At 55.8% G+C, this 17330-nt stretch overlaps 1 protein-coding gene across 4 annotated transcripts in view; it reads left to right on the plus strand.

The window, feature by feature from the left end:
- Ppard (peroxisome proliferator activated receptor delta) overlaps positions 1-17330 on the plus strand; it is a 75537-nt gene that overhangs the window by 27201 nt on the left and 31006 nt on the right. The window contains exon 1 of one of the 4 annotated variants that reach the window (XM_076558366.1): positions 14939-15393. The exons of the other annotated variants lie outside the window; for them this stretch is intronic. The gene's annotated coding sequence lies outside the window, so the exon portion shown is untranslated. Of the gene's footprint in view, positions 1-14938; positions 15394-17330 lie in introns of those variants that run through there. 4 annotated transcript variants of the gene reach the window in all.

Genomic DNA, 17330 nt, shown 5'->3' on the forward strand with positions numbered 1-17330 from the left:
AGTCTCAGCAGCCGTTCCAGATATGCTCACCACTTAGGGGTCTTTCACATGCATGTGGGGTGTGCACTGGGGGACTGAGGAGCCCAGGACTGAGGCTGCTCCTGGGACCGGCTCTTGGAGGGTCAGCTAAGGCCCTAGAGCCTGCCACCTCCTCCCTGGGCAGCCTCCAGGTCATCTTGTCACCTTTGTTCAGCTCCCCTGTTTTCTGCCTCAGTTCCTTTGTGGTTTGCCTTAAGCCTCCCGCGCTAGCTCCAGTCCCTCTGAGGATGCTGCCCCACAACTCCCCAGGTGCCTGGATCAGGGATGCCCCGGATGACACCTGGATCAGGGATGCCCCGATGACACCTGGATCAGGGATGCCCCGGATGATGCCTGGATCAGGGATGCCCCGATGACACCTGGATCAGGGATGCCCCGGATGATGCCTGTATCAGGGATGCCCCAGATGGCGCCTGGATCAGGGATGCCCCGGATGACGCCTGGATCAGGGATGATCCTAGCTTTGCTTTGCTTTCTGTCTTCCTTTTTTGTTTGTTTTGTTTCGTTTTGAGACAGGGTCTCTCTGTGTAGTCCTGGCTGCCCTTGAACTCACAGATCTCTTGCCTCTGCCTCCCTTGCTAGGATTAAAGACTCACAACACTCACCACACCTGGCTACCCTAGCTTTTCTTGGCATCTCAGAGTCTCTGCTGCGTTGGTGTCCCTCAAGAGAGCCCTGTTATTTCAGCAGCTGCCCAGCGTCTAGAACCTTCTGATGTAAACTCACCCTCCTGGGAGATAAATGGCTCTGCTCTCCTGGGCCTCAGTTTCCCTTCCTTCCTGCCTGTGCCTGATTCCCCCTTTCCTGCTGACTGTGAATGTCCTCCACCTTGCTCTTTCTCTGCTTTCTCACCGCTCTCTTCCTGTTTACCACGTTCCCCATGGCCGGGACCTCCCCTTCTCTCCACACCAGACTTTTCACCCCAGCCAGTCTCTCCCTGTGTCTCCCTGCCCACTGTGTGCTCGGCCTTCAGGTCTGCACGTCTGCTTCCTGCTCCAGTTTTTCTAAGATCACAGGCATTCCTTGATGCTTCTATAGACTCCTTTCCATCATTTTCTCTTTCCTTCCTTCCTTCCTTCCTTCCTTCCTTCCTTCCTTCCTTCCTTCCTTCCTTCCTTCCTTCCCTCCTTCCTTCCTTCCTTTCTTTTATTAGTTTTTGGTTTTTGAAGACAGGGTTTCTCTGTGTAGCCGTGGCTGTCCTGGAACTCACTCTGTAGACCAGGCTGGCCTCGAACTCACAGAGATCCCCCACCATGCCCAGCCTTGTTTTCTGACTCTGACTGTGTTTCCCAGACTGGTCTATAACTTATGATCCACCTGCCTCAGCACATCCAGGATTACAGGGATGCACTGCCATGCCTGGCCCTTCTAACTATTTTGGAAGAGCACCCAGTCAGAAGGTCTTCTGACCTCGCCACCTCCCAGAGACCACCATTCTTCCTGACCCTGTTGCCTTGGTGATTGCATTTCAGAGTGAAGATCACTCGAACCCTGGCAGCAGCTTCTAGGATGGTGGAGAGAGTAAAATGGAGGCACATCCATAGACCAGTCACCTCTTCCCGCTGTGTGGAGAGCCGTGTGTGAGGCCTTAAGGACAGTCAGCTATGGAGAGTGCGTGGCTCCCAGCCACTAGGCACACAGCTGTAGGACAGGAGTCATAGGGCCAGGACTTACGTCCTGGGGACTCTGGCAAAGTCCACTTTCTTCCTCTTTCCTTTTCGGTGACATCGTGACTCCACCCCAAATCCTGCAGCCTGGGTACTTACTCCTGTGGGGCTTGTCTTAGGCCACCATTGTACCTACTGCGCCGAGGTCTGGGTAGCGGTCATTTATGTTGAAGCTTGATTCCGCCAGTGGAGGTGGCCAGCTGGCAGGTGGCGATGCCATGCAGGGCCTGTACCACTGCTGAGTCTGACTCGCTGGCTGTGTGGATGCAAAGCTCTGCTCCTCCCCTGTGCCCAGAACTCCCTCACATTCCTGTCTCCTGGCAGGGGCAGGGCTTAGGGCAAGGCAGATGTGTGAAAGACAGTTGTCTGCTGTGTCCTGGTGAGTCCTGGGGCTGGGGTTGCTTGCATTTGGGATTGTTTTGTTTTGAAAGAACGCAAACTTAGATTCTTATCTACACCGTGATCCTCTTGTGGGCATGTTCTCCTAGTTTCTTTCCGTCACCATGACCAAAGCAGCTTAAGGGAGGGAGGGCCCGTGTGGCCTCTACTCCCAGGTCACATCTGTCATCGAGGGCAGTCGAGGCAGGAACCACAGAGGAACACAGCTGCCTGGCTCTGTGGCTCCTGTTCAGCCAGCTCTCTGCTGCAGCCCAGGCCCACATGCCTGGGGTTGGCATTGCCCACAGTGGGCTGGGGCTCTGACTCATCAGTCATTGATCAAGACAGTCTCCTCTGATCTCAGCAGTTCCTCAGTCAAGTCTGTCCTCTCAGTGACTCTAGGCTGTGTCAGGTTGACCGTTACGCTAACTAGACACGAGTGTCTGTGGAAAGCAGAGCACTTGGGAGGTGGAAGGAGAATCAGTCCAGGGCTATCCTCAGCTACATATCAGACTTGAGGGCAGCCTGGACTACGTGAGACCCTGTGTCAAAAAGGAAAAGAATCAGAAAATGTGAAATGCACAATGGCCGTCAACCTCTTACACGCAGGACGCTGGTCTCTGTTTTCTGGTGTCGCACTCTGGATTTGGTGTGCCGCTTCCCGCTCAGGAAGCTTTTCCTTCCTTTTGTGGTGGGACTGGAACCTGGGCTGCGGGCACGCTAAGCCGGCGCCCTCCACTGAGCTGCAGCCCCGCCTGCCCATTCATCGCTGTGTCTGTGCGGTCTGTCTGTGCTGTTGGTTCTTGTACCGTCTGACGCCCTTCTCCAGCCAGTCTTGGGTCTGTCTCTGCCTGGTGTGTGCGCTCTTGCTTGTGCGTCAGCGGTTTGCACCCTGGCTTCCGAGCTCACCTTCGGGAAGGGGTCTGGGGTGCTGGGCCGGGAAAGCGTCCCTCAGGAGCAGTGTGTTCGCTTATGGTGGGGCTGTATCAGCGCTCTGTCACTGTGACGGAATGCCTGAGCATGTCAGTGTACAGGAAGGGTCTGGCGGCTCCAGTGCTGAAGCAGCACTCAGCGGAGGACGTGACAGAGCCTCTCTCTGCGGGGCGCAGGACCGGTGATGCTCTCCCACGGGACCCCGGTTCAGTCCCCAACTCACACCACCTCTCACTCCAGCTCACACCACCTCTCACTCCAGCTCACACCACCTCTCACCCCAGCTCACACCACCTCTCACTCTGGTTCACACCACCTCCCACTCCGGCTCACACCACCTCTCACCCCAGCTCACACCACCTCTCACTCCAGCTCACACCACCTCTCACCCCAGCTCACACCACCTCTCACTCCAGCTCACACCACCTCTCACCCCAGCTCACACCACCTCTCACTCCAGCTCACACCACCTCTCACCCCAGCTCACACCACCTCTCACTCCAGCTCACACCACCTCTCACTCCAGCTCACACCACCTCTCACCCCAGCTCACACCACCTCTCACTCCAGCTCACACCACCTCTCACTCCAGCTCACACCACCTCTCACTCCAGCTCACACCACCTCTCACTCCAGCTCACACCACCTCTCACCCCAGCTCACACCACCTCTCACTCCAGCTCACACCACCTCTCACTCCAGCTCACACCACCTCTCACCCCAGCTCACACCACCTCTCACTCCAGCTCACACCACCTCTCACCCCAGCTCACACCACCTCTCACCCCAGCTCACACCACCTCTCACCCCAGCTCACACCACCTCTCACTCTGGTTCACACCACCTCTCACCCCAGCTCACACCACCTCTCACCCCAGCTCACACCACCTCTCACCCCAGCTCACACCACCTCTCACTCTGGTTCACACCACCTCTCACTCCAGCTCACACCACCTCTCACCCCAGCTCACACCACCTCTCACTCTGGTTCACACCACCTCTCCTCACTCCAGCTCACACCACCTCTCCTCACTCCAGCTCACACCACCTCTCACTCCAGCTCACACCACCTCTCACCCCAGCTCACACCACCTCTCACCCCAGCTCACACCACCTCTCACTCCAGCTCACACCACCTCTCACTCCTCCAGCTCACACCACCTCTCACCCCAGCTCACACCACCTCTCACTCCAGCTCACACCACCTCCAACTCCCTCTTCTGGCTTCCAGAGGTACACACACTCATCCCATAAATAAAATACATTTATATATCTTTTAGTTTTTGTTTGTTTTGAGACAGGGTTTCTCAGTGTCGCCCTGGCTGTCCTGGAACTCACTATGTAGACAGGCTGGCTTTGAACTCACAGAGATCTGCCTGCCTCTGCCTCCTAAGTGCTGGCATAGAAAGAATGTCACACACACACACACACACACACACACACACACACACACACACACTTAAAGTCTTGGGGGGGGCACCTCCCAGTCATTCAGTCCGCAGTCTGAGGCCACACCCTTGGCCTGGTGAGAAACCCTGCAAGCTCCAGCCTGTCTGCCTTTCCTGGCACACTCAGCTTTTCAATTCAAGCAAATTGAGCTGCCCGCATGCCAAGTACTCGGGGACTAGAATCCTGTGCGCTTCAGTGTGGCCTGGCGCGGGAACCTCCATGACTCCTGCTGTTTGGGTCCGCCCTTCTCCCCCACTTCCGGTTTCTGCCTCAGTGACACAAACGACTGACGAAGGGCAGTGTGGACAGGCCTCAGCGGGGCTGAGCAGGCCCACCCATGTCTTCCTCCTCAGGGGCATCTGAATCCCTTGGAGATTGTCAGGGGAGAAAGGATTCAGTCGTTGAAAGATCCTCGGAGAGGCCTGTCTGGCAGCATTGCCATGAGTGATGGTCGGCCATGGCAGGATTCCGTCCCTGGGCTGGAACTGTGGGAGTCAGCTGGAGCACCGAGATGGCATGGACAGATGGCCTCTGTGGAGACCCGGTACTTCTCCCCGACCGCTCTCAGGGTTGGGCCTGAATTAAGCACCTGTGTGTGCAGTGCTGTGCTAAGTACCATTGCCACAGATCCTGAAGTGCTCATGGCACAGTCCCTCCCTGAGCAGAGCTGGCTGTCTCCAGGGAGAGAACGCTGAGCCCCCAGGACACCGCAGCGTGGGTGCAGGTCTGTCGTTCCGTGGGATGCGTCTGTGTGTACATTTGCCTGTGTCAACCCATGTATCTGTCACGTTGTTTTCTGTCGGAGGCTGAACCTCAGGGTGATGTTTCCTTGGGCGCCTTGGGAGCACAGTCCCAGGCCCAGATGGCGGCCCCAGCAGGATCTCTCCCCGGCCTCGTCAGCCTCTTTTCTCCACCTCTTGAGGGGTGGTAGGTTGTCGGTCACCACTGGTTCCTCGGTCTTCCGAGTCCAGCTTCCCTTTTTGTAGGAGAGCGGCTCACGGCACTGCTGGGTCAGGACCCCGGGTGGGTGAGAGGCGCTGGCTCAGAATCTGCTGCTCAAGATAGGAAAAGGTGAAGCGACCTGCAGGACCCATGGATGGAATGGCAGCGAGCGAGCGAGGTGCTCTGTGGTCCCGGGCAGCGGAGTGAGCAGCCCGAAGTCATGCACACCCCGCTGTACCATTTTTAGGGTGCAGCTATGCTTCTCATGGTCCAAAGTGGTTGCATGGTTCCAGCTATCACCCTAGAGGCACTTGGAGAGAGGAAGGGAGGGAGGGAGGGAGGGAGGGAGGGAGGGAGGGAGGGAGGAAGGGAGGGGAGTGATGTCTCATCTCTTAAGGAAACTTGAAGCAACCCCACCCCCACCCCCCAAGACTGAGGACGAGCTTCTCAGAGCTGTGACTGCTTACCTGTAAAGCGCATGCTATCCTGGCAAAGGCCAGAACACACGGAGCATCCTCTGTTGACTCTGACGTCTGTGGGGGCTGCATGTCTTTTCCCTTCTCTCCTGACCCGGGGCGGGGTTGGGGGGTTCCATGGCCTCTGCTGTCCCCGGCTCTCCCTGTCCTTTGCTCTCAATTTCCTGCCCTCCCTCCCGTCCCCTCCCTCCCTCCTTTCCTTCCATCCTCCGGCCCCCTCAGTTCCCAGGAAGTGGGGATCACCAGCAGCCCCCTCACACACAGATGGGAAGTACTACAGAGCGCGAGGGGCTGAGGAAACCAGGTTCAGTTCATTCAGGGCTTCTTTGTTTTTGAGACAGGTCTCTTCATGTAGCCCTGGCTGTCCTGGAACTTGCTGGCAATGGCAGAGGCTTCAGCCAGTGGACATCCGTCCCATGAAAAATAATAAATCTGGTGGGTGGGTTAGGTCTGGTCTCCTTGCCCTGCAGTCCAACCCCAAGGCTGCCTCATGGGCTTGGGGGCTGGGGGCGGTCTGGACAGGAGGAAGGCCACAGAGCCACCCCACGGGCGCCTAAGGAGCTCTCCAGCGTGCCTTTGACTTTAGCGCCTGCCATTGGCTGTTCTTGGTGGTGAAGCGGGGTAGGAAGTTCTTCCCTGAGGCACGTGGCTGCCTGCGATAGAACTGGCAGTCTGTCGCCCAGCAAGAAGAGAGTGGCTGGCAGGTAAGAATAGGCAGAGTCAGCCACCATTCATGCAGCATTAATGTAGTGTCTCCTGTCAGCCAAAGTGTCCTCGTTCCAGTCAGGCAGGGACAAGCCAGCAGGCCGAGGAAGGGTGCCAGGAGACCCGGGTTCGTTGTCAGCTTCTCCCTGTTCTTCTGTGGCCTCTCCCTCTCGGTCAGCCTTGACTTGTTGCTGGGGGTGGCTTTTGGGCCTCGAGTTCTGACATCAGCACCGCCACCTGGAACCCCAGGAAGCCGCTGGCTTAGGAGGAGCCCCTGGGAATGAGCCACGTGCGTGAAGGGCCACACTCCAGCTTTAGACACTCAGGCCAGCGGCTGGAAATGGTCTCGTTCTTGGGAAGCGCTGGGCCACTTCCAGGAGGCTGGGCTCCAGGAACGGGGCATCAAGAGTGGGTCATGAATCCTTAGAACCTCGAGCTCCTCCTCTTCCAAGCCCATTAACCACCGTGAGTGTTTTGTCCACGCTGACCAGAGAGGCATTACCCATGTGGACAAACACAACAACTCATTGTGAGTTGATGTTCCTTCCTGGATTCAGAAGAAATTTAGGAGTCATTTTAGGGACCCAGATACATACACACACACACACACACACACACACACACACACACACACACACACACTCTCTCTCTCTCTCTCTCTCTCTCTCTCTCTCTCTCTCTCTCCCTCCCTCCCTCCTTCCCTTCCTCCCTCCCTCCCTGTCTCCTGTTGTTTTGAGATAGAGTCTGTCTATGTAGCCCAGGATGCCCTTGGACTCAGGATCTTCCTGCCTCCCCCAATCAACTGCTTTTACTCCCAAGAAGCTACCGGAGCAGTTCTCCTGCCCAGACCTCCCTAGTGCTGGGATTCCAGGCAGTTAGGTGGCGCTGGGAACTGGGCTCAGGGCTTTGTGCACATGGAGCACAGTCCTGACCCAGCCACATCCCCAGCCCCTGCCTGGTGCTTGTCTCCTCTCCATCCCAGGTCCAGCCGGTGCTGTGCTCTTGGAAGGCGGGCAGGGGGAGCCTGTGGCAATGGGTCTGAATGTCTCTGCTTTTTGTGGGGCGAAGGGCGAATCAGGGCCTCCCCCATGCTTGTCCTATGCTCCGCCTCTGAACTGCACCCCAGCCCTGCAAGGATCCCTCCCTCCCCCCTTCCTCCTCCTTCTTCCTCTTGTTCTTTTATGATTTATTTATTTTTATTTTATTTGCATTGGTGTTTTGTTAGCATGTGTGTCTGTGTAAGAGTGTAGGGTCTTCTGGAACTAGAGTTACAGGCAGCTGTAAGCTGCCGTGTGTGTGTGTGTGTGTGTGTGTGTGTGTGTGTGTGTGTGTGTGTGTGTGCTGGGAATTGAACCCAGGTCCTCTGGAAGAACAACCTGTGCTCTTATTCACTGAAACATCTCTCCAGCTCCTCCTTCTCCTCTTTCTTCTTCTCCCTCCCTCCTCCCTTCCTTTCTTCTCCTTCCTTCTTCTTTTCATGTAATTTGAGCTTCTCACTTGCTGCAGGATTTGGACTGTTTCTGGGAAACTGGGTGGGAAGGCGGTTAGTTCTGGTGCGTCCCTCAGGAACTTGGACCATGGCTCTGGACGCTCTGCTTGCTCCCTCATCTGCCACATTTTGATCCTGGCAGTTCCTCCCTTGCGGAGTTATGTCAGGCATTTGGGAAGTGTGTCACTAATGTTAGTGGGTAGTGGTTGCACCCACGTGCAGAGGCCTGCAGGGTATGCCGCAAGAAGACATGGGATTTTGTGGGCAGGAGCATGGCAGATGTGTGGAGTGGCTGGACCAGACAGAGCAATGTCTGGAGGCTGCTCCGGGTGGGCAGGTCCTGAGCTGGGACAGGGAGAGCCACTGAGGACATTGCCTGGCCTATGTGCCTGGGCCTGTGTCCCCTGGCTGCAGGAGCCCCCGGGGGACAGAGAATGACAGGAAATAAAAGAGGCTTGTGGGGCGAGAACACCAGACATTAGTGTGTGCCGCCTGCCAGGCACTGCCTGGCTCCAGGGCCACCTGTGTCTGGCAGGAGACAACTGTTATTGGATGCACTGAGCTTCCAAGGCCTCTGTGTGGTGTGGAGGCAGTCGGCAGGAGATGGATGGAGGTGTGGCTGGGGATGGGCCCCATCTTGGTGGAGGAGGAAAGAGCCAGCAGGTTGGGGACTTGCTCGCAGGGGAGGGAGGAGAAGGCGCCGTCCTGCTGGGTGCTGTGACGGTTTGTATGTGAGTTGGTGGCAATGCTTCTGAGCCCCCCACTTCAGTGTCCGTCTCACAGCAGCCTGGTGAGTGGGAGGGAGACTGCCCCACCTCAGGCCGCCTACCTGGGCCTGTGTACAGCCTGGCTTCAGGAGGAAGGAGGAGGAGGCTGGCAGGCGGGGGGGGGGGGGGGGGGGGGGCATGGCCAAGCCTGAGGCCCAACCCAGAGCCCCAGACTTGTCCTGGGTGTCTCAGTTAGGGTTTGTATTGCAGTGAAGAGACACCATGACCACGGCAAACCTTTTTTTCTTTAATTTTATTTATTTATTTATTTATTTATTTATTCATTCATTCATTCATTCATTCATTCTATTATCAGCTTGACACAGTACAAATTCTTATCCTAATAGTGAAATGTTTCACTGAGGCTTGCCCAGTGATTGAGTAAAACCAAAACTTATTATAAGCCACAGTCATCCTAGGGTCCCCCTGCTAGGTAGCCTCCCTGGATCTGTGGGTTGCAGTCTAATTGTCCTTTGCTTTATATCTAGAATCCACTTATGAGTGAGTACATACCATGTTTGTCCTTCTGGGTTTGGGTTACCTCACTCAGGATGATATTTTCTAGTTCCATCCATTTCACGGCACCTCTTATAAAGGAAAGCATTAATGAGGTGGTGGCTTACAGTTTCAGAGGTTCAGTCCATTTTCATCATAGTGGGGAGCCTGGCAGTGCGCAGGCAGATGTGGTGCTGGAGAACCAACTGAGTGTCCTACATCTTGCAGGTAGCAGGAAGTCGACTGGCTGTCACACTGAGGGAAGCTTGAGAAAAGAGACCTCAAAGGCCCCCCACAGTGACACACTTCCTCCACCAGGGCCACACCTCCTAATAGTGCCACTCCCTTTGGGGCCATTTTCTTCCAGACCACCACAGCAGGGGGAGCAAAGAGAGAGGCAGAGGCCAGGGCTGAGGCCACCCTGGGCCGGTCCCTCAGGAGTGTGGGATTGTGCTGACAGGAGCAGGGAAGTAAGGAAGTAGGGCCCAGCTCACATTCTAGAAAGTTCAATCTGGCTACAGGCTGGGGCAGGGCAGGGGGTGTGGCCTAGGGCTTGTTGCTGGTCTTCAGGCAGAGGACAGCTCAGGACGCAGTGCTTGGTCCCTGTGGTCCTGGGATGGTTTGACATTGGGAGGAGGGAATCGCCACTGGGAGTCTAATGTCAAGGTCGAGATGGAGCCAGAAGTGGACACAGACACAAACCAAGAAGGCGGTAAGAACCCTCTTCATTATCCGCCTGGGCACGGGGGTGAGGCTTCAGACTGAGGTGCCCTGTGGAGAGCCATGGCCTTGCAGAAGGGTGCTGCAGCCTTTCCTGCCCCCCCCCCATGGGCCAGATGCTCTGCTCACTAGAAGTTCCTGGTGTTCCACGCGGCTCCCAGGTGGAAGGTTGGGCCCTCTACCTTCTTCCCCTTGGGGTTTACATATGCACAAGGTGGGAAACCACCTTTCCAGAAGAAAGATGAGCTGGGCTGCTTGGGAGGGTGGGTCCAGAGTGGCCACGTGGGAGGGTGGGCGGCATTGGTCCAGAGTGGCACGGGGTTCCTCATGCCCCTTGGTTCTTGGCCCTGAGCACCCAGCTTTTGGCTGTGGAACAGATGTGGTGCATCAGTTATTGGTCCTCACTGGACCCCAGGGAGCATGCTGGGTGTGCTCACAGGCTATCCTTGTCTCTGTACCTAAAAAAAAAAATTAAGCCAGGTGGTGGTGGCAAACACCTTTAATCCCAGCACTAGGGAGGCAGAGGCAGGCGGATCTCTAAATTTGAGGCCAGTCTGGTCTACAGAGCAAGTTCCAGGACAGCCAGGACTGTTACACAGAGAAACTCTGTCTGGAGGTGGGGGTGGGGTGTTAACATAAATACATTTTTTAGTCAGGTCTCCTGTTGTCCATGCTGACCTCAGGCTCACTATGTAACAAGGTTGGCTTTGAATTCCCACTTCTGTTTCCCTGAGCGCCAAGTGCTGGGACCCCAGGCTTGCCCATGCCCTGCCGCCCCTGCAGAGCGCTGGGACCCCAGGCTTGCCCAGGCCCTGCTGTCCCTACAGAGTGGTCAGAGCCAGTGCCTGCTCCAGGCCTGTGGCAGGATCTGCCTGGTGTCTGGGGCCTGAGCCTAGGTTTCCAGATGTCCCTCAGTGAGTCCTCAGATGACCTCTGGGCAGGTGTGGAGAACTCTTGATGACCCAGGTTCAGTGTGTTTGCATGCCTTAAAGTTGACATGTTTATTGATATAAAAATAGCATGTACATCGATCAGAAAGTGGTCAAAAGAGACGGACTGTCTCTGAACTTGTAGCCCCATCCCCAGAACAAAGGGGAGTGTGACTGGCCCCTCCCTGCACACACACACACACACACACACACACACACACACACACACACACACACCTTACTCCCTTCCTGCTTCCACACCCTGAGGCTGCAGAGCGTAAGTTGATCTGTCACCTAGATTACTCACTGTGGTGGGTCTCTCCGCATCAGCCACTGCGGTCCCTTCGACACCCTTCGGGTGTCCGTGCGGTGTGTGTATGCTTTAACCAATGATCCTCAAGTAAACATTCGTGGAAACGGAGCACTAAAAAGCCTTAAACTTGGGGGTCAGGAGGTGGCTCGGCAGTTAAGAGCACTGGCCACTCTTCCAGAGAGTGGGTTCAGTTCCCAGCACTACATGGTGGTAGCTCATGGCTGTCTGTAATTTCCGTTCCCCCTCTGGCCTCTGTGGCACTGCACACACGTAGTACAAGATGCATTCAGGCAAACACTCATACACCTAAAAATAAATAAAATCTCTCACCAAAAAACATTTAAAGCTGTAGACTTGAGTGAACTGGGCCTTCCTGAAGTGAAGCTCTTCCCAGCTGGGTGTAAACACGCCAAAAGGGAATGTTACAGTCCAGGATTCTCTGAACGAGTGAGGAAGCTTCCAGATCATGAAAATGGCTTCTAGAGACTCAGAATGGATACTAGCTCAAGAGGCAAGCGGCAGGCACCACAGGGTTTTAACCTCCCAAATGGACATAACATGAGCCAGCTCCTTTTGTGGGGGAGGGAAGGGGTGCATATATTCGTGGAGGCCAGAGGACAGCTTCAGGTGTGGTTCCTCGGGAGCTGAATGCCTTGTGTCTGAGACAGAGTCACTAGGAACCGGAGCCTTGGAGCTTGCCAAGTGGGCTAAGCCGGCTGGCCAGTGAGCCCCAGGGGGCCAGTGAGCCCAGGGACCCGCTTGCCTCTACCTCCCCATTGCTGGGCTCCCAAGTGCATCCGCCACACCCGCCTCTTATATGTGCGCGCTGGGTATCAAACTCAGGTCCCAAGGGTATGCAGCAAGCACTTTACCAATTGAGCTATGTGTCATAGCTCATTGTTTCAAATGAGCCAGACAAGAAAGGGCAGGTAGAGCCCAGTGGTGGTGACGCACACCTTTAATACCAGGACTCAGGAGGCAGAGGCAGGCGGATCTCTGTGAGTTCGAGGCCAGCATGGTCTACAGAGCGAGATCTAGGAAAGGTGCAAAGCTACACAGAGAAACCCTGTCTCGGGGAAAAAAAGGGGGGGCAGGTACTGGGGGCAGGAAGGCCACTCGGGCAGTGCCCATGTTTTGACTCTCAGTACCCTCTGCCATTGTCTTCAACTGGTCAGCAAATGCCAACATGCTTGCTCTGTGCCCAGCCCTTTGGGGCTACTGGGAAGCAAAGGTACCCAGCACCTGTCCCCCAAGGGCCACACTATGCAGCAGCAGGCTAAGTTTGCTGATGGTGACTGGTCAGAGAGGTGTCACCTTTTCCTGGGGCATTGGGAGTGGGGGCAGGGAGGCTCAGGAACTCTCCAGGGTTCTGGAAGGGTCCATATCTTGACAACAGTCACCTAGGGTGAATGCAGGTGTGCACTCTAGCCCCAGGCAGCCAAATGAATGTCAGCTGCGTTAGCAAGTGTGGGAGGAGCTCTGGCTTGGGGGGCTGGAGGCTTATCTGAGGAGGTGTCTGAGGATGAGCGGCATAAGTCAGGTTAAGAGGGGCTGAGGTACCCTGTCTCAAAAAAATCAAAAAAGCCGGGTGGTGGTGGCGCACACCTTTAATCCCAGCACCTGGGAGGCAGAGCAAGGCGGATCTCTGTGAGTTCCAGGCCAGCCTGGGCTACAGAGCAAGATCCAGGAAAGGCGCAAAGCTACACAGAGAAACCCTGTCTCAAAAAACCAAAAAAAAAAAAAAAAAGGGGGGGGGGCTGAGGTGTCCTAGGTGTGTGTGGGAGGTGGCGGGGGGGGGGGGGGGGAGTTGTCTGTGCTGATGCCTCAGGGTAGGGAGGTAAGATGACATGCAGACCCCTGGTGGTCTTTCTGTCTCTTCCCCCCTTCACAAATTAAATTTTATCTTATGCGTATGGGTGTTTTACCTGCGTGTGTACCTGCACCATGTGCATGCAGTACCCAGAAGAGGGCATCAGATTCCCCCTTGGAACTGTATAGCCTGTTGTGAGCTGCCATGCAAGTGCTGGGAATCAAACCCAGGTCCTCTGCATGAGGAGTCAGTGCTCCTAACCACTGGGCCGTCTCTCCAGCCCTCCCTCTCTCCCTCTTAGCAGGCATTGAGCTCAGGGCACCGCTCTGGTCTGCCGTCCCCTGGCCCAGCCTCAGAATTAGGTCTGCTCTTTGTAATCGGGAATCCAAGGCCATGTCCTGCCCTTCTCTGTCCTTCAGAGGGCTGGACGCCTCAGCGAGGTGCGCTAACTGTCCGAACTGCGCTGTGCGTCTGGCCGGCCTTGCCTGCCCTACCTTGGCCTTCCCCAGAAGATCAGCCTGCAGTGTGGTCTCCTCACATGGACATTTGTCCCTCCACCCTCAAGGGCAGGCTGCTGCAGAACTCTTCGGGCATCTTGTCCCAGGCCTGGGTCAGTGCATTTGCACGTGCTCTTGCCTGCTGATTCAGAAGTGACACCTTACCTGAGGAGGACTCTGGCCACAGCTGGGAGGAGGCCGCCGGGGAGCACAGCCATGGCTGGGGGAGGCCGCCGGGGAGCACAGCCATGGCTGGGGGAGGCCGCCGGGGAGCACAGCCATGGCTGGAGGAGGCCGCCGGGGAGCACAGCCATGGCTGGAGGAGGCCAAGGCTGACTCCAGGTTCCCAGCACTTACAGAAATCCCCCAAATATGAATTATTCTGTATCTTTCACAGTTACGAATTTCAAAAGAAGGGGCATCAAACTGACCTTCCCCTCCTCTCCTTCCTCTACCACTTCCTTTCTTTTTTGATATTTGAGACAAGGAGGGTCCCAACGTCTCCCTGAATCCCCATCCTAACGGGGTTACAGGCACGTGACACCACACTGATCTTAAATTATTTTTCCGTGATGAAGTGTGAAGTCCTAAGTTCAGTTTCCAGAGCCCACATTAAAAAGCTGGGCGCACACCTGTAATGCCCCTGCTGCAAGCTGGACAGAGATGGGTCTTTGGATCCTGCTGGCCAGCCTAGCCTGCTTGGCAGCCTCCAGCCAGTGAGAAACCCTGTCTCAAAGGCAGCAGATTGCATTCCTCAGGAGCCTGCCACCTGCTGTCTCGTGACTGAGGGAGGGGGTCATGGGTTCCAGGCTAGCCAGGACTGTAGGGTGAAAATGTCAATTAAAAGTCAACTGGAGCCAGGTGTGACCCATGCCTTCGGTTCCAGCAGAGGCCTGGAAGGACTTCCCTACCTCGGTGAGCCATCGCCGGCAGCCCTTAGGGAAGCGACTCTCACTCCTATGGCATTAGTAACTGCGGTTGAGAAACATTCCGTGTAGCAGAGGAACCACCTGGGTTTGGGACGAAAGCCCCCAGCTGCCTCTTCCTATGACTCCAGAAGTCCTTCCTCCCTGGGCCCGAGGCTGGGAGAGGTGGAGCAGCTTCCCGGGCTGCTCTGCTGTGAGCCAAACCCTTTGTATCTGGGGACAGTCTTGCCTTGTCCTGGTGCCAGTCCTTCCTCTGAGGTGCCCGGCCAGCACTAGGGTCACTCCGGCTCAGGGCTCACAGAACACCACACTTTGTAAAGGAGAGGAGCGTGGGTCTTCCCAGTGTCCTGTGCATCTGGCTCGCTTTCCTGTAGGAAGCCTCCCTCGGGCTAGCTGGAGGGCTGCTGGATGCTCCCAGCCACTCTTAGAAGGAAGGCTGTGTCCAAGGTGTCCTGCGGGCACCCTTCCAACATCCGCAAGGCCCAGGCTGTGACCCATGGTAGAGTCAGTGTCTCGGGTTCCCAGGCTGGCCTGTGAATCCCAGGTAGAGAAAGGAAAGGCCCTGCCTTGGTCTAGACTACTGGGGGAGAGAGAGAAACAGGAAGTGTTACTGGGGGAAGGTGCACAAGGCCTCGCCAAGCAGGTTATGGTGGGTGGGGAGTTACCACCTGCTGGTAGCCCCAGGATTTGGGTGGAGATTCTGAAGGAGGTGGCCAGGAAAGAGGGCTGGGACGGTTGAGTGCTGAGTGGCCCAGGACTGGGCTCTCTGGCCTCTGCTTTGGCGACCCATCACCAGCCCACAGACCTGTCTCTTTCCAGCTAGCAGCAGCCCCCAAGGAAGTCGCTCCTGAGACCTTGGTGAGTAGAGAGGACTCTGTTCCTAATACTTCTTGGCATTCTTCTCCAGAAGGCTCACTGTTGTGGATGTGGCTAGGGCTGAATCGGGATGTGGCCTTTCTCGTCTCGGCCACCTTGTCCTGTTGCCATGGCACCAAGAGAGTCAGCTCTCAAGCTGTCCCAGCTGCCTCTCCCACCCGGCCCACCCTTGATGGCCTTCAGGGAAGCTCTGGATTTGGGGGCTCAGGCCAGAGAGTCCTGGCAAGGAGCAGCTTGTACTGTGTGGGCTGGGACAGCAAGCTCTGGGTCTCTTCCCCTGGCTCGTGGCCACCTTGCACTCTGTGTTGCCGCCCTCCTCAGGGAAGCAGTGTCCACAGGTTGTCCGTGTCGGCTGGTGTAACATCTGGTGGACGGAGTACACTTCCCGGTGTTCTGTGGAGAGCCAGTTCTGCCTTACTGGTGGGGTGGAAGGAGCTGTGACCTAAGGTGTGGTGTGTGAGACCTGTGCAAGTGTCGTCCCTGTAGCTTGGTTTTGGCGTTTCTCTATCAAGTCCCACAGACTCCTCCTCCTGGCTCGGCCGCACCCCCCTTCCCCCCAAGGAGATCGCAGGTTTTCACTGGCTTGAGGGCTGCCATGGGGGAATCTGGTGGCTGCCATCATATGAGGGAGGATCTGGAGGGGGCATAATTTGGCTTGGATCTCTAGGATGCTTTTCTGGGTCACTGAGAGTCCAGCTGCTTCTCTGTCCTTTCACTCACTTCTTTCTCCCTTCCCTCAGGGACCGGGAAGTCCTGGAGGACTTCCTGCTTTCCAGGACTGTGCTAAGCAGCCCTTATCTGGGACTAGAACGCTCCAAGACATGTGTGCTTGAAAGCAGACAAATAGGGACTGGTGTGTCCTGTGGTTCCCTACCCTGTCGGCGCCCCCCTAAGCTGCTTCCTGGGAGCTTAGCCAGGGCCTTCCTCTGAAGTGATTACATTTGTCTGTTGGTTTATTCAGTGTCTCTGTGTGTGCCTGTGCCCATGTGTGGAGTTCAGAGGAGAGCTCGTAGGAAGGAGCCTCTAATCTCCTCTACTGTGTGGATCCACAGGATTGATTTCAGGTCATCCGGCTTGGAGGCAAGCGCTGTGCCCTAACCACTGAGCCATCTTGTAGACAGAGCTTTGAGCTTCCCTTCCTCACGCAGTATCAGCATACCCCTATGATGTCATCATGCCCCTATGATGTCATCACGTCTATATGATATCCGTGTGCCCCTGTGATATCGGCATGCCCATGTGATACCAGCATGCCCATAATGCCACAGCTTGGGCGGCAGAGACCAGATGATCAGGAGTTCAGTGTTGTGAATTCAAAGCCAGGCTGAGCTACATGAGACTATGAAAGTTTTTTTCCTTCCTTCCTTCCTTCCTTCCTTCCTTCCTTCCTTCCTTCCTTCCTTCCTTCCTTCCTTCCTTCCTTCCTTCCTTCCTTCCTTCCTCCCTTTCTGATTCTTTGAGATAGGCTCTCACCATGTAGCTCTGGCTGTCCTGGATCTCACTCTGTATACAGATCAGGCTGGCCTTGAACTCAGAGATCCATCTGCCCCGGCCTCCCAAGTGCTAGAATTAAAGGTGTGCCCCACCATGCCCAGCTGACATGAGACTTTCAAAAAGGAGAGGTGGCTCCATAAGATCCCATATTATCACTCTTACGGAGGGCCCCAGTTCCCACCCACATCAGATCACTTAAAACCACGTTACTCCAGCTGCTGGGAATCTGATGCCTTCTTTTAGCCTCCGTGGGCACCTGCACACATGGCCGCATACCCACACACATGTACGTAATTAAAAATAACAAAAATGCATCTTTAAAGTTGTTAAATGTCTTTCGCGTCTAGTACCCAATCCAAGCTAGGTGGACATTAGTCCTGGCCTTCAGGTGGGCAGCCTGAACCACGAGAGGCTAGGCGGTGCCC

The sequence above is a fragment of the Peromyscus maniculatus genome, chromosome 21 (genome assembly GCF_049852395.1).
Source record: "Peromyscus maniculatus bairdii isolate BWxNUB_F1_BW_parent chromosome 21, HU_Pman_BW_mat_3.1, whole genome shotgun sequence".
In the NCBI taxonomy this organism is placed as follows: domain Eukaryota; kingdom Metazoa; phylum Chordata; class Mammalia; order Rodentia; family Cricetidae; genus Peromyscus; species Peromyscus maniculatus.